Source organism: Nilaparvata lugens, chromosome 2 (genome assembly GCF_014356525.2).
Source record: "Nilaparvata lugens isolate BPH chromosome 2, ASM1435652v1, whole genome shotgun sequence".
Classification (NCBI taxonomy): Eukaryota; Metazoa; Arthropoda; class Insecta; order Hemiptera; family Delphacidae; genus Nilaparvata; species Nilaparvata lugens.
In genome coordinates, this window is record NC_052505.1 from 54000414 (window position 1) to 54016320 (window position 15907).

Below are 15907 nucleotides of genomic sequence, written 5' to 3' on the forward strand. Positions count from 1 at the left end.
TCTGCATATGACAGAAATATTACCGTCTGATAACGGCCTCTGTGTGCTATTTTTCTGACCATCATATTTTGCCTTCTTGTTTTGAACTTGGAGTTATGTAGATAAGTATTGTAAGCTGGTATCAAAGAATGTCTTCATAAATTAGTTTTTTGAATTCCTTACTCAAAATAGCATAAAAAATATTCCAATCTCTAAAATCATAATTTTGCATTTATGGTATGGCATTTCAACTTAGTAGAGCACTTGTATGACTAAGCAGTAACACTGTAACTTGGGCTACATATTAATTTCACCAAGGCTTCAAGTAAAGCATTTCAAACAGTTAATTTTATGGATGCATAACAACTGTAATACATATATTTAAGATGAGCAATAAAGATTCAATGTAGTATTTATTAAATATAACTGATTTGCGCCTTGTCTTTTATGCAAGTTCCCATTATATCAATAGGGCCATTTAAATTTTCTGCCGATTCTTGCCTCTCTCTGTCATGGATACCCATGTTCAATTCGTAACAGGAATAGCCGCCACTCAGCCACTCTATAGTTTACTATATTTTAGCTCGTTGGCTCCAACAAAACGAATGAAAGTCAACCTAGCGTTGTACATCAGCGATATACAGTACCGATCATTAAACCTTCAGAAATAATACGTTCTCAAGATTTATTTAAATGGTTCAACTCATTCAATGAAATCATATTGATTGAGATACAGTGTCTTAGTATTATACGTCAAAGCAGTATTACAGCCTCTTCAACATCTATAATTGCGGAACTAGTCAATGCAGCCGTGAAAATTACCGATTGACAGAGCAGCAGCAGTTTGCAGTGACTGATAGCAGAATTTGGCATAAGCTCCTCAAAGAGCTGGTAAGAATCACTATATGCTATTTTCATTTCAGCAGGTGTCAAGTTGTCAGAAATATTAAAATAACCCATGCTCTACCGACAGACAGCCAGCTGGGCATATATAGGTCAAATACGGCTTTACACCCTTCTCAAGAGCCATCATTTAGTTTATTAATTATTTAATCATTTTAATATCATTGCATTCCTATACAGTAATTGCTATTTTTAAATTCAAATTCATTATTATTTATTCATTATCCATTCTTATATACATTTCGTCTAACCAATTTATCTGCAAATTCAATTTTTCACTTTTTGATTATTCATAACGATTTCAATTATATATTCTTATATTGTCCAGTTAGTTCTCTGAATTCACTTCATTACACCTTCGAATCCGTTCTTTCCCAACTGACACATATCAATCGTGCAATACACGACTTGCTTTATAGTAGTCAGATATTATTGAATATCATGATTAGTAATAGAAATTTATTCCATTTGGTGGTAGGTGGTAATTGATATTCACATCAATTAATAAAACATGAAGAGAGATATCCTAAAATATCAAATCAGATCGACTGCCATCAACCTACCATTCTTCTTCTTCTTAGGGTGCCTATCCGGTTCGGATGTTGGCGACCATCAATGCAATTTTGACCCTGTTGGCTGCGATGAGAAAGAGCTCTGTGGATGATTTGTCATACCACTGCCTCAGGTTTGCCAGCCATGATGTTCTTCTCGGCCTTGCCTGCTGTTAATTTTGCCTTGGAGTATTTGCTGCAGCAGTGCGTATCTCTTCTCATTCCGCATAATGTAACCCAAGTACTGTAACTTGCAACTAACAAGAGTTATGTTGTGATTCTTAAATGAGGCACTCATTTTAACAAATATTGCTCTTGCTTTCTCTATTCGGCACTTGATCTCTTGTGCATTATCCCAATTTTCATTTATTATAGTTCCCAAGTATGTGTAGTGCTTTACTCTTTCTATTCTTATGTTATTGACAGTGATATGGACATTATTGAATTCTTCCTTACTAACTATTAAAAGTTTTGTCTTGTTGACATTCATTTCAAGTCCAAATTTAATGTTACAACCAGTTTGATAATAAACTACTTGCAAACAAGAGAAAGAATACAATGAACCCCAGAGTAGGCGGATCATGTCAGCAGGTCAATATAATGAAAGAAAACAGGCTAAGAAAATTCGAAATTTGAAGAGAGTCAAGAAAATTATATATATTCCTCTAAACCAATATGAAAATCGAGAAGAAACTATGATTGTCACAAAGTACAGAATTACAAAAGATTGATATAGATTTAAATTTTGAGTTCATGAATTTGGGGAATAGCGCTACCCCTTTAATATTTCACTCGATGTTTTAAAAGATTTCCAAGCTATTAATTTGCAAAGAGAAGAGAATATGTAATTGGAGAGAATGTAGAAATCTGATGATGCAGCTTACCGAAATTTAGAAGTATTTACTCTACTTTCCTGTGTCTTCATGATGTTTAGTCCAGAGTTCACTTAAATTCCATGGTCCAGTAGTTAGATTTGTTATACAAGCAGGTTGTGTTTCAAGATATCCTCAATTTAATCATATTCAACATAAATCAAAAATCCTGTATGAACAAATAGCAATCTGATAATTCTACATACAAACTTATTACTTGTTAAAACAAGATAGCTTTGTTGAGATTGTAAAATCAGTAGTAATGTGGGGTTATTTTCTATTTAAATGCCTCACACAGGTATAAAATCTTATACTGAACCACCGGTGTTGTAATCTCAAATTTATGAGTATGTGTATGAATCCTACTGAACACCAGACTGAGAGATTCAATATAAGATTTAATTATATAGTCCAAATCGCGGGAGGCACAAGCTCCTGCACACCCTTGATCTGTTCAATGACTATATCTATGAGAATAATGTTCTTTGCAAGTATGCGTCGTAGTGGAGCAATTGCTGGACACCAGATTCAGAGACCTTAAATTATTACCTGTATTGTGGACAGTGCACAAAATCAAACAGGTCGAGCGAGGAACTTGGTGCATATAATTTGCGGGATTGCGCCCCTAATAAATTCCGACAGTCTAGGCTAGGATTGATATACCAAATGCCGTTCGGAAGATACTTCGCGGACTTAATCTTTCCAAGTTTCAGGCTCTATTGTATGATTTTTTACACTGTTTCTGCTCTGTGGTGGGAACTCTTATTTCTAAGTCGATGAAGGGCACATATTGAAGCTGAGATATTAGCAGGTAAGGACAGAGAACGTATGATCTCGATCTGACCCCACTTAATACCTCCACTTAGATCTGTTTCTTGAACCAAATTTGGATCAATTATTTCAATGATCGTTTATTGATCGGTGCTTAACAAGTACAAACGTGCCAAACACAAAATCTGAAGGGCTAAAGAAATAATCGAACTCAGGAAGTGAAGTATTAAATTTGAAATATTATGAGCAGTAATAATAATTAATAAACAGTAAAATTTCAAGATTTGATAACAGGTTTTGAATAATTTTCAGCTGACAGGCTTATCTGAATTAGTGATATGATGCTGGGCTATCATGCACGTTCTTTCACAAAGTTTAAAAATTCTTGAAGATAAATTATAATTTCAATGATTTAACCAGAAAATATTACAATATGTGAAACTTAATCAGGGTCGTGGTTCAGGCAGATAAGGACAGTTAAACGACCACAAAACTTACAATTATAATTCAGTACACCTATCTTAATAGCGCTTTCGATGTGGCGAGTAACAATTAGCAAAGTAAAATTGGAGTAAATTTTTGTACTTTTTGAAGCAAAGGGTGGGACCCCATAAAATGAAACAGCTCACTTGATCCTCCTTGGTACGGTGGTTTCTTTGAATCAATTTAGATTCGATGATTCGTCCAAACTTCAATCTTCAGTATGTGGGAGATTTTCTAGAAATTAATTATTTCCTTCACTAATCAAAAATTAATAATAAAATTTAGATTCATGGAAGTAATCAATTGATAGAATAATTTTACAAATATAACGAATAATATTGCCTCAGATATAGGCTTACATTTAAATGAAATAAATTTAACAAATAAGAATCTCACTAGAGAAAAGGTAACTTTTAGAACAAGGTCTTTACAGTGAAGGCGTTGAAAGGGAAGTAGTGTCTCTCTTCTCGAAAAACTCTTGCGGAGCAGTTCCATCTTACTCTATTTGCATAGAATTTTGCTTTTGGTGGAAATAGTATGACGTATACATCACGTCAGAGATGAGTAAGAGAATGGTTCTTGCTTTACAATAAATAAACTTAAGTTATCTGCCTTCTATTAGCAATGACATTCTTTTCATATTTCTCCTTGTCCAACATACAATGTGTTACTGCATATGATAAGGCCTTTTCTAGTTGTTGATAACAAAAATAGAATATCATGTTTGAATATCATCCCTTTTTTGTGTCTTTTTTCTGACCTATGATTGGCCTACAGAGATTTATACATCAGTCCATGCGGTTGATTCTATAATAATTATTATATAATAAATATATTACATACGAGAGATTCTTATTACATAAATAAATAAAAGAAAATGAATATTATAATATCTTATCAATGAGAATGCTTGTATCATGACCATGCTCGCTTTTATAATATCTAACATGTTGTATATTCCCATTAATAAATTGTTTTAACAATAATAAATGTATTTTTATTTAAAAACTCTTATCCTTATTACAATCATTATTGGTTTTTAGAAGTAATTATATCATCGTTTTGTAATGTAAGTTCAGCAGTACAACTAATTCATTTTGACTAATTTGTTGACTGCATTCAAAACAGCTGTTCACTATGGTCTGGCCAGAGAATTCGAACTGTAGCACCAAACTGCCAGACTGCAGTTCTGCCAATACTAGGCTTGTGTTTGCGCCAGCGCAGACCATCCTTCTGCTTTGGCCTTGTCGTCCTAGTTTTTCAGTCCATCTTGTCTAGTCACCCCGTTGTTGTGCAAGACCGAATTTGTATTTTGTCATGTAATTTCGATCGGAAATTTCTTGTAAATGATTGTTTGAGTATCGGGTGTGTGAATTATGAATATAACAGCGTAAATAGTATTGAATTGAATCAGATTTGAATTTATAAAGAATCCAGTTTGAGCTTTGTTCGAAACACAGTGTATGACCTGCAAGTTGAACACAGAATCAACGCGAAAAGGCAGCCCGGAAGCAAACCTGTCTTTTCCCAGATTTCATCCCACCCTGAATCTGACCAAAACACCTAATTAAGGCTTCGAAGGGCAAGTAGACAAGATTGGAATCAATCTGGTGAGTTTTTGCTCTTTTTTATTGTTCATCAATGCAGAGTTCAACTGTACAAATAACCTGGCTCAAATTGAAGATTAAATGTTGCCCCTTGTTTGTATTTGATTATTTGAATAGTAAATTACAGTCCTCTGGTAGCTCTAGCCTGAGCTTTGTTCAGAATATTTATTGGTCCTGCCAGGCCGTGATGAATTTGAATTTGTTATTTGTTGATTAATTCACACACATTGGATTCAAGCAGTTTCGTATTTGTCCAATGTTGGCATGTTGAGAATGGTCTGATCTATGCTCAACTTAAGTTTGTTGTAGCCTTGTTCTAGAGCAAGGTTTCTTATCAATTTGTATTTGTCTGAAATTAAATTTATTTCAGTTGAAATTGTAATTTCCTGAAACTAGGCGCATTGTGCTCTTTTTCTCAGGAATTTGTTTGTTTGTTGGAATTGTATTGTCCATTTTGTTATACATGTTAGTGACCAGCATGGTGACCAGAGGTTAATCACCAGCATGAATTTGTTTGTTCAATTCAACAAGTTATCGTCTGTTTGTGAGTTGTTGGAAGAACATTATCTAATCATATAGTTTTGTCTTCAGCAGTAACTTATCTTGTGAATTGATAATCAAAGTTTAACTTTGATAATTTACTAGTCGTGATTCTTCCTTTCATCTAGTTTTGAACTCATTCTTGTTTTATTGTCTGTTGTTTGTATTGTCGGGGCTGAATTGTTTTGTGTATGAGTTCAAGATGGAGGAAAAATTACAGAAGCAAATCAGGGTGCATCACGCTAAACTGGAACAATTGTATGCCAGATTGCAAAGAATTTATGAACTGTCTAAAAATGTCTCTGATCCAAAAGTTGCTGAGCAATTTTCAATCTTGTATCCTCGGGTATCTCAGACCATTTCGGATTATGAAAGGACAGAATTAGTGGTTAATGAGTTGGAACTTGAGTTGAATAAAGATCATGCTGTACCATTCAACGACTCACACCTAGATCTGTTTCAGTATATTGAAGTAGCGGCTAACACTCTCAAACAGAAAGAGGCGACTGATGCTATTGCTCAATCTTCGGCAGCTACAGCAGCTAGTGCACAGCCGGTCGTGTTCGAGTCAGTGCTGCCTAAAATCGACCTTCTGAAATTTGATGGGAACCAGACTCAATGGTTGGTGTTTTATGAACTATTTAAGGCATTGGTACATGACAACAAGAGTTTGAACGATCAGCAGAAGGTCCAATATCTTGTAAGTAGACTTACTGGACAAGCAGCAAATATTTGTCGTCATTTGCCACCATTGGCTAACAATTATCAAATAATTTGGCAGGCATTATTGACCCGCTATAACGATCCATGGGCGCAAGTCGATGCCTATTTCAAACAAATTTTTGAATTTCGTCCAATAAAATCAGAATCAAAGGCAGGTTGTATTGCGATTTTGGATGGGTTTTGCAGTTCAATCAATGCAGTGAAGAAATTGCGACTCACTGATTTGTCAGACTTGATATTCCTCTATCATGGCTCGAGATTGCTGGATCCAAGTTCTCGTAGAAATTTTGAATCGGCCGTCCGTGACAAGGCTATGCCAACTTATACCGATTATGTCAAATTTATTGAAAAGCAAATTAAGACTCTTCCTTCTGATGAGAAACAGACTGAATCGTTCAATATGAGGCACAAAAAGGATAATAAATCAAAGGTGTTTGTGGTTCAATCTAATGATTCATCTGACGATGCATCTAGTAGAAATCCCAATTGTCTGAAGTGCTCAAAACCGGGTCATCGGTTAGTAGATTGTGCAAGTTTCTTGAAAATGACTCCTTGGGATCGTTATTGTTTGATTAAAGAAAAGTTTTGTTGTTTTCGTTGTCTTGATGTGGATCATTTGAGTAGAGATTGTCATAGTAAAACTCAGTGTGCTCAATGTCGAGAATCTCATCATTCTTTATTGCACTTTTCCAGATCAAGTTCCAATGAAGGTGTTGCGTCCTCGTCGAACTCCAAGGCAGGTGGCACATCCCCTATTAGTTGTTGTTCTACATCCAACAATGTAGAAAATTCGACCGTTGTGTTGTCGGCCGTCACTGCACATGTTCGAGATTGTAATGATCAGCTTTGTGATGTTCGTTTCTTGGTTGACACCAGGAGTCAGTGTCATTTTGTTAAAGCCAAATTCTGTCGGCGTTTGAGACTACCACTCCAGCCCATGAAAACCGTTGTTCGTGGATTCGGTGGTGGTACTAGTGAAGTTCGAGGTCGTACTTGTGTGTTGATTCAGTTGAAGTTGGATCCTACCGTCAAGTTTTCGATGGATGCCACAGTGGTAGATAAAATCATCGACAAGTTGCCTTCTTGTGAAATCGACAGATCCAAACTTCATCATCTTGAAAATCTCACACTGGCTGACAACAAATTCTACCTTCCTAGTAGAATAGATGGCATCATTGGTGCGGAGTTAGTTCCTCACTTGCTACGTGGGAGTCCTAGTACAGGTGAATCGCAAGAATTGATGACTGTTAATAGTGTCTTTGGTCACATTCTGATGGGGAGAGCGCCGATTCTCACTTCAACTTCACTTCACTTTTACAGCCATCTGTAGTCCATTCGTTAGTAGTCCATCGTTGGATAAGTTTGTGGAACGTTTTTGGAAGTTGGAATCGTGCCCTGCACCAAGCTGTCAACTGGAACCGGAAGAGTTGGATTGTGAGGTAAATTTTCGGAAGTCTGTACATTGTGTGAATTCTGGTCATTTTGTTGTTGCCTTGTCATTTGCGGAGCCGCCCAGCAGCTTGGAAGATTCATATGCTGTCGCCGAACGCAGACTTTGGAGAGACGACTAGAGCTTGACAGCAATACTCGTATTTCATATCATGGAATATTGATCGATTATCTATGTCAGGGTCACATGTCGTTTGTAGCATATCAGACAGACCGAGGTGGTTACTACATACCGCATCATGCCATCATGAAAGCAAGCAGCACTACCACGCACATCCGAATTGTATTTGATGCTGGTTCCAGAACATCATCGTCGGGGATAGCACGGAGCCCTGAGGTAGTCCATTCTGTATTCTCCTCACAGAGCTTTCCATACCACCATGTGCCACCCTCAGCGTTCTATTCAATAGCAGGGATCGTATGAGGTTGACAGTTGCTCTACATTTCAATGTCCGTGTAAGTTTTAGCAGCAGTGCACTGTGCCAGACTGTGTCATAGGCCGAGCTAAGGTCAAGAAATACTGCCCCTGACTTCAGCTTCCTCTCAAAACCATGCTCTATGTAGGTTGTGATGGACAGCACTTGTTCTTCACAGCTACGGCCTTCCCTAAATCCTGCCTGTTCCTGTGGAAGAGACTCTTCTACTCTTCCAATAATCCTGGACAGTAGGACACGCTCAAAAAGCTTATAGATGACAGATAGGAGTGATATTGGTCTGTAGCTCTTTGGGTCACTAGGCTCCTTTCCTGGCTTCAGAATGGCAACAACTTTTGCTCTCTTCCATACCACTGGTGTTCTGGATTTCTCCATAACAATTGTGATTGTCATTGAGTGTGGGTTTGTCATTGAACCAGGTTCTTCATGCTGGTCCCAAATTGCAGTCTGACATTTTTGTTTTGTTAGTTGATTCTCGTTTGTTCCCAATCGCACTAACTGCCGACATTAAACAAATGTATCGACAGATATTAGGGGAGGATTCCTGCCATCATTATCAGCGTGTATTGTGGAGATTTTCGCCGGAGGTTCCAATCGAAATTTATCAGCTCAATTGTGTTGTTTTTGGTGTTTCAAGCTCTCCATATTTGGCGCTTCGCACCGTCCATCAGCTTGTAGAGGAGGATGGAAATCGTTTTCCAGCAGCCAAGGCGAGAATACCAAGAGACATGTTCATGGACAACTTAGTCACATCTGTCGCCACAGAGTCAGAGGCCGCGGAGCTGTATCATCAGTCCAAGCAGCTGTTTGAGGGAGGAGGTTTCTCGCTCACAAAGTGGACTTCAAATTCACCATCAATGTTGGAGAAATTCTCGGAGGAAGAGAAATCGTTTTCGTACGAGTATTTCGAAGCAGACAACTCCTTGGCCATCTTGGGATTGAATTGGCAACCTAGTACTGATTTGTTCCAGTTTTCAGTCAAGAGTGGTGAGGTTGTCGCTACTAAGCATTCTATTCTATCAGTGATGGCTCGTATCTATGATCCACTTGGTCTCTTGTCACCGTTTACATTATTTCTAAAATGTCCTGTCCAGAAACTGTGGAAATTAGGAGTGGATTGGGACGAGAAGCCACCTGATTCTATCTGCACTCTTTGGGAGAATTGTCAAAAAGAGTTGCCTCTATTGTTGAAATTTGCTGTTTCACGTCACGTCGGTTTGTTTCAGGATTCTCACATCAGTTTGATTGGTTTTTGTGACGCATCATTGTCTGGTTATGGTGCAGTTATCTATGTGAAGTCGCAGAAGGAGAGCGAGGAGCCAAGAGTTGTATTATTGTGTTCAAAGTCCAAGGTAGCACCATCTGAAGTTGTTTCAATACCTTGTTTGGAGTTGTGTGCCGCACTGTTGTTGGCAGAACTCATGAATTCAGTAGTCACTATTATTAGTGAACGTTGTCATGTGTCTCGTATTGTCGCACTCTCTGATTCTACAGTCACCTTGTGTTGGATTAATGCTCCATCTGCGAAATGGCAAACTTTTGTTGGTAATTGTGTTGCAAAAATACAGGATTCTTGTATACAGGAGTGGATGCATGTTGCCGGAATTGAAAATCCCACTGACTGTTTGTCTAGAGGTTTATCACCAGTTGAGCTTGTGAACTTTCCGTTGTGGCTCTCAGGTCCATCATGGATAGCAGAGGACGAATGCGATTGGCCTGTCCGAACTGAAATGGAAGAGATAGTGGATCCACCGGAGGCGAAAAAACCGTCAGTGTTGAAAGTCACAAAATCTCCTGATTGTAACAGCAATGCAATATATTCATTGATTGGTCGTTGTTCGGATTATGGTCGTCTTTTGAGAATTGTAATTCTTGTTCTCAAATTTTTACAAATCTTACCCCAATCAGAAGAATCAGATTTTGATGTTGCTGAGAGGTATCTATGTAAAGTGGTACAGAAGATACATTTTTCATCTGAATTTGTGCAATTGGAGAAGGGAGAGGATTGTTCTATGCGCCTACGTCGCCTGTCTCCATTCATTGATTAAGGTGTGATTCGCGTCGGTGGTCATTTGTCTCAAGCTGGACTTGAATTTGAGACTTGTCATCAGATGATCTTACCAAAATCCGACACTTTTGTATCGATGTTGATTGATTATCATCACAAGAAGAATTGTCATGCTGGACCTTCGTAATTGTTGTCCTTGATCAGACAGAAATTCTGGATACTGTCTGCTCGCTCTATTATTTGTATTTGTGTCTTTAAGTGTAATCGTTGTTTCCGTGTTCGACCTAGTAATAATGCAATTATTCCAAAAATGGGTGACCTGCCTGCTTGTCAAGTGTCAAAATGCAAACCATTTGAAAATTGTGGTGTGGATTACGCTGGTCCTCTGCATATTACTATGACGAGACGTCATAATCCTTGTGTTTTGAAAGCCTACATTTGTCTGTTCGTGTGTATGGCAACAAAGGCGGTACATATTGAGTTGGTATCGGATCTATCAACGCCCATGTTTTTAGCTGCGTTTCATCGTTTTTTGTCACGTCGTGGACCCTGTCGTGTGATGTATTCCAATTATGGTACTAATTTTGTAGGTGCCAAGGAACAGTTGCGAAAAATATCTCAACTTTTGAACTCGTCCGAGTTTCAAACCACATTGACTAGTCAACTCGCCAAACACAGAATTGATTGGAAATTCATTCCCCCTGGTTAGCCGTATTTTGGAGGTCTGTGGGAGGCAAATGTCAAATCTGTAAAGTTGCATCTGTTACGAGTAATTGGCAATCAACTTCTCACCTACGAGGAACTGAACACTGAATTGGTGCAGATTGAAGGTGTCCTAAATTCCCGCCCACTGTGTGTACTGAGTGAGGATCCGTGTGAACCGCTGGCTTCAATCCCAGCGCACTTTTTGACTCTAACACCGTTGAAATCGTTTCCCATGCGGGACGTGGACAGTGTCCCTGTGAATCGTCTCACCAGGTATGAATTGATCAGTGAACTTATTCAATCGTTCTGGAACCGATGGAGAAGAGAGTACCTGCACAAACTTCAAAGTCGTAAAAAATGGTTGAAATCACCCATTTCCATTATTGTGGGAACGGTTGTGGTAGTAGACCAACCAAACACACCTCCATTGCAGTGGCCACTGGGTGTCATTGAACAAGTGTTTCCGAGAAGTGATGGCGAGGTTCGAGTGGCGAGTGTTTGCCTAAAAACTGGTATTTATAAAAGACCAGTAACAAAATTATATCCACTCCCAACTCAATAGTTGTTGTGCTTGTTGCATTTTTTCTTTGTATTGTTTTTTGGTGTTGGTGTTTTTTTTTTCTTTTTGGCATGTCTGGATTTTTTCCTTTCTGTGGTTTTTCCAGTTTTTGTAACTTGGCTGAAAAATAGTTTTACAGTGGCGGGGGTATGGTCTGGCCAGAGAATTCGAACTGAAGCGCCAAACTGCCAGACTGCAGTTCTGCCAATAGTAGGCTTGTGTTTGCGCCAGCGCAGACCGTCCTTCTGCTTTGGCCTTGTCGTCCTAGTTTTTCAGTCCATCTTGTCTAGTCACTCCGTTGTTGTGCAAGACCGAATTTGTATTTTGTCATGTAATTCGATAGGAAATTTCTTGTAAATGATTGTTTGAGTGTCATGTGTGTGAATTATGAATATAACAGCGTAAATAGTATTGAATTGAATTAATTTGAATCGGATTTGAATTTATAAAGAATCCAGTTTGAGCTTTGTTCGAAACACAGTGTATGACCTGCAAGTTGAACACAGAATCAATGCAAAAAGGCAGCCCGGAAGCAAACCTGTCTTTTCCCAGATTTCATCCCACCCTGAATCTGACCAAAACACCTAATAAAGGCTTCGAAGGGCAAGTAGACAAGATTGGAATCAACCTGGTGAGTTTTTGCTCTTTTTTATTGTTCATTAATACAGAGTTTAACTGTACAGATAACCTGGCTCAAATTGGAGATTAAATTTTGCCCCTTGTTTGTATTTGATTATTTGAATAGTAAATTACAGTCCTCTGGTAGCTCTAGCCTGAGCTTTGTTCAGAACAACTAACATAAACAAAGTTGTAACCTACAAATTTGATTGTTGACCACAAAAAATTCAAAAATTATTTGCAATAAATTATAATTTTCAATAAATAATTCTTCCAAAATATGCCGAATAGAACGGTGCTCTTATCTCAGTCACAGCTGTTGATAAGAGTATAATCTTCATTGCCATCAGGTAACAGTACATTTGATGTTCTTCCTTGCCTCTGACAATAATAATATCTTCTATTACTTAGATTTATTTTATTTTATGGTCTCAATAATTTTAAGATGTCACAGTAACAAATAAAAAAAATATACATATTAAATTGAGAACGAGATTTCCAGAAAATGAAATGAATTTAGAGATATTAAAAAAGTAAGAAAAAACAGATGTAAAATAATAAAAAAATTGAATAATTGAGATTAGGTCATTGGACAGTAGAACAGGTTAGGTCTAGTCATAAAGTAGAAAAATTATAATGTTTTGTAAATTTGACTTTTTCAATGAGAATAAAATATATTAAATGGATTTGGAATAAAGATCAGAATATAAAGAAATATAACAAGATTTTGAAAATAATAAAGATGAATTTTCAAGAACATGAGAAAGTGATAAAAGTCTACAAGCTAATTCAGGATCTAGAAATTTAGAGAAAGGTTTCAAACTTACCCATCCGGGTTTTGAATAAAGACTCAATCAAAACATAAAAAGTAAAAAAAAGGCCAAAGCCTATTTTGGCAATATTAAATCATGTTGGGAGATAATTGAATACAGAACGGGAAGAAGAAACTATTTGTCAAATTTTAAGTGGAACAAAGCTAAAATCCAATGTAGTAGTCAGTGAGGAAGCATTCAGTAGGAATACAGTGTAACAGTTCGGCTGTTCAACAGCAGTTTTGCCAACTTGCAAAACAAAATACAAAAGTATAAATCTTTTATGAATAATAAACTGACGAAATTCGATTATAATTATTCAAACTACAGAATTGAAATTATAGTTAACAAGAATAGAATAGGATAGAAATAATGCTTTAATCTTCAAATTTGCAACATATAATGAATGAGAAAACACACATTTATATGGCTTGATTAAACAATCGTCAGCCGGAAAGTTGGTAAAACCCAATAATACTATTATTACATAAATCAAAGCTATGCAAAATGTTCTTTTTAATAGTGAAACAAAAACAGAAAAAACAACCTTAGAAACAAAATGAATCAATAATATTTAATTCAATAAAGTGAATATTCCATAAATTAGTTTTAATAGTAGCCTACATTCTAAACAAAATCCATTAATTTTATAAAAAGAAAGCTATACTTTTTATATTATGATAATAACTGTCAGCAGTTGGGAAATCATAACATAGAATTAATATTCCTTTTCATTTCGTCTTCTCATGATGTCCTCCTGAGAATATTCGAATAACCTATATTGTATTATATTATAACACGATATTTCTACCCAACTCAGATTCAATAAATAAGTTTCAATTTATTATACTAAGTTACCAGTTAAACTCCTGTGTAAGTAATCGCCTATAACGCCAGGCATCTCTACAGTAGGAGGCTAACCCTACCCAATCTCTTCCATTCATAAAAGAAACGAAATCATCCCTTGATAGCTCCCCAATTCCAAACCATTTTCTTCTCCATTCTCTTAAACAAGGACATCGAGCTATGAATAATGATAAATATCCTCAATTTCTTTCAGATTACACATGGAGCAAACATAATTCCCATCAGCAACCCAAGGCTTGTAGTTTAAATGGATCAGTTCACCCCTTGCTTTAAGTATCCACCTCATGACCCACATTTCATAATTATAATTTTTTATATAATCTTTGTCACCCAGTTCCAAATTGAGAGTTTTGTACCATGTGTGGAAACGCCCATCTTGAGCATCCCGCAAAAAAATTTCCCTATGCATCTTGTTCAAACCTGTGATTATTCTTTCAAATGAGTCATCCCAATTAACTTCGTACTCATAATTTATACCAATTTGATTACTTAATTTCTTCCACTCTTCGAACCAGAAACATTTCTTTTGAATAACTTGTTGAGCCAGGAATTTAGGGAGCCTTTCATCTTTCATTTTCATAACTCTTAGAATATAATTGTAATGGAGTCTAAGGCAATATTCGAATAGAGGTGTTAGTTGAGTTTCAATAAACAACATATAATTCGGTGTATTTATTAGAAGTGCAAAAATCTTCTTGATGGAAAGGCGCTGCAACTTTTCTACACTAACATATTATTGTCTAAAGCCCCACACCTGTGCTCCGTAACACAAGATCGCCCTTGCACAAGCTTTGAACAACTTACATTTGGCTGAAAAATCTACACTACTACTATTTAAAATATCTTTTCATGCCACATTCAATGCTAATTTTGCCTTGTCTAATTTATCACTCACTTGAGCTTCAAAATTCAAGGTTGGAGTTGGAACTACCCCCAGATATTTATACCTGTTGACACACTTTATCTGTTTATTTTTATATGTCCATTTCTCGCTCCTAGCCATTTTTCCCCCGTTCCTAAAAACCATTACTTTTGACTTATCTAAATTAACTCTTAAATTCCACCTTTCACAGTAACGCTCTAAATTGATTATCATGTACTGGAGTCCCACTGGCGAGTCCGAAATCAAAGCTATGTATCGGCATACAATAAAACCCTAATCCTCTTACCACCTATTATTAATCCTCTCCCTAATTCATCATGTAAGTCATTCATAAATAGGGAAAAAAGCAACGGGCTCAACAAACAACCTTGCCTCAAGCCTGACTTCGTTTCAAAACGTTGGGAGAGACCCCCATTGGCAGTACACCATACACTAGAAGTTGTGCCTTCATTCAATGCCCTCAAAATATTCAATGTCCTTGTTGAGAGACCTAAGAGACTAAGCTTATAAAATAGTGCATTCCTATCAATTGAGTCGAACGCGGCAGAGTAATCCACAAAAAAGCAATATAGTTTACCCCTTTTTTCAGCCAGCCGCAGACTAATGATGGATGTTAGGGCGAATATATTATCAATGGTCGAGTAACCCTTACGAAAGCCAGCCTGAAACTCATTCAAGATTTTATCTTCCTCCACCAGTTGTATCTTTTATCTTCCCAGCAGTTGAGTCTATTAAGAATTAACCCTGCAAATATTTCGAAAAATGTTGATAAAAAAATAATGCCTCTGAAATCAGCTACTACATCGCACTCACCCTTCTTGAAAAGGGGAAAAATTATTGACGACTTAAAGCTATGTGGGACTCTACCTGATGTAAATATAGAATTGTAGACATTCAGCAATTTGTTTAGAAAGTTATCAGGTGCATTTTTATAATACTCGAATGGGATCTGATCTTCACCAGGCGCTTTATTATTTTTTACTAATTTTAAAACTCTACTCAGCTCTTCCCTACTAAAATCTCTATCTAATCTGTTGTCAACTATGTAAGGTTCAGCATAGAAATGAGGTAAAGCTAACATTTCGGGATTCAAGAGGTGTTGGAAATAGTTTACCCAGTCTTGAGGAGTTATGGCGTTATTTA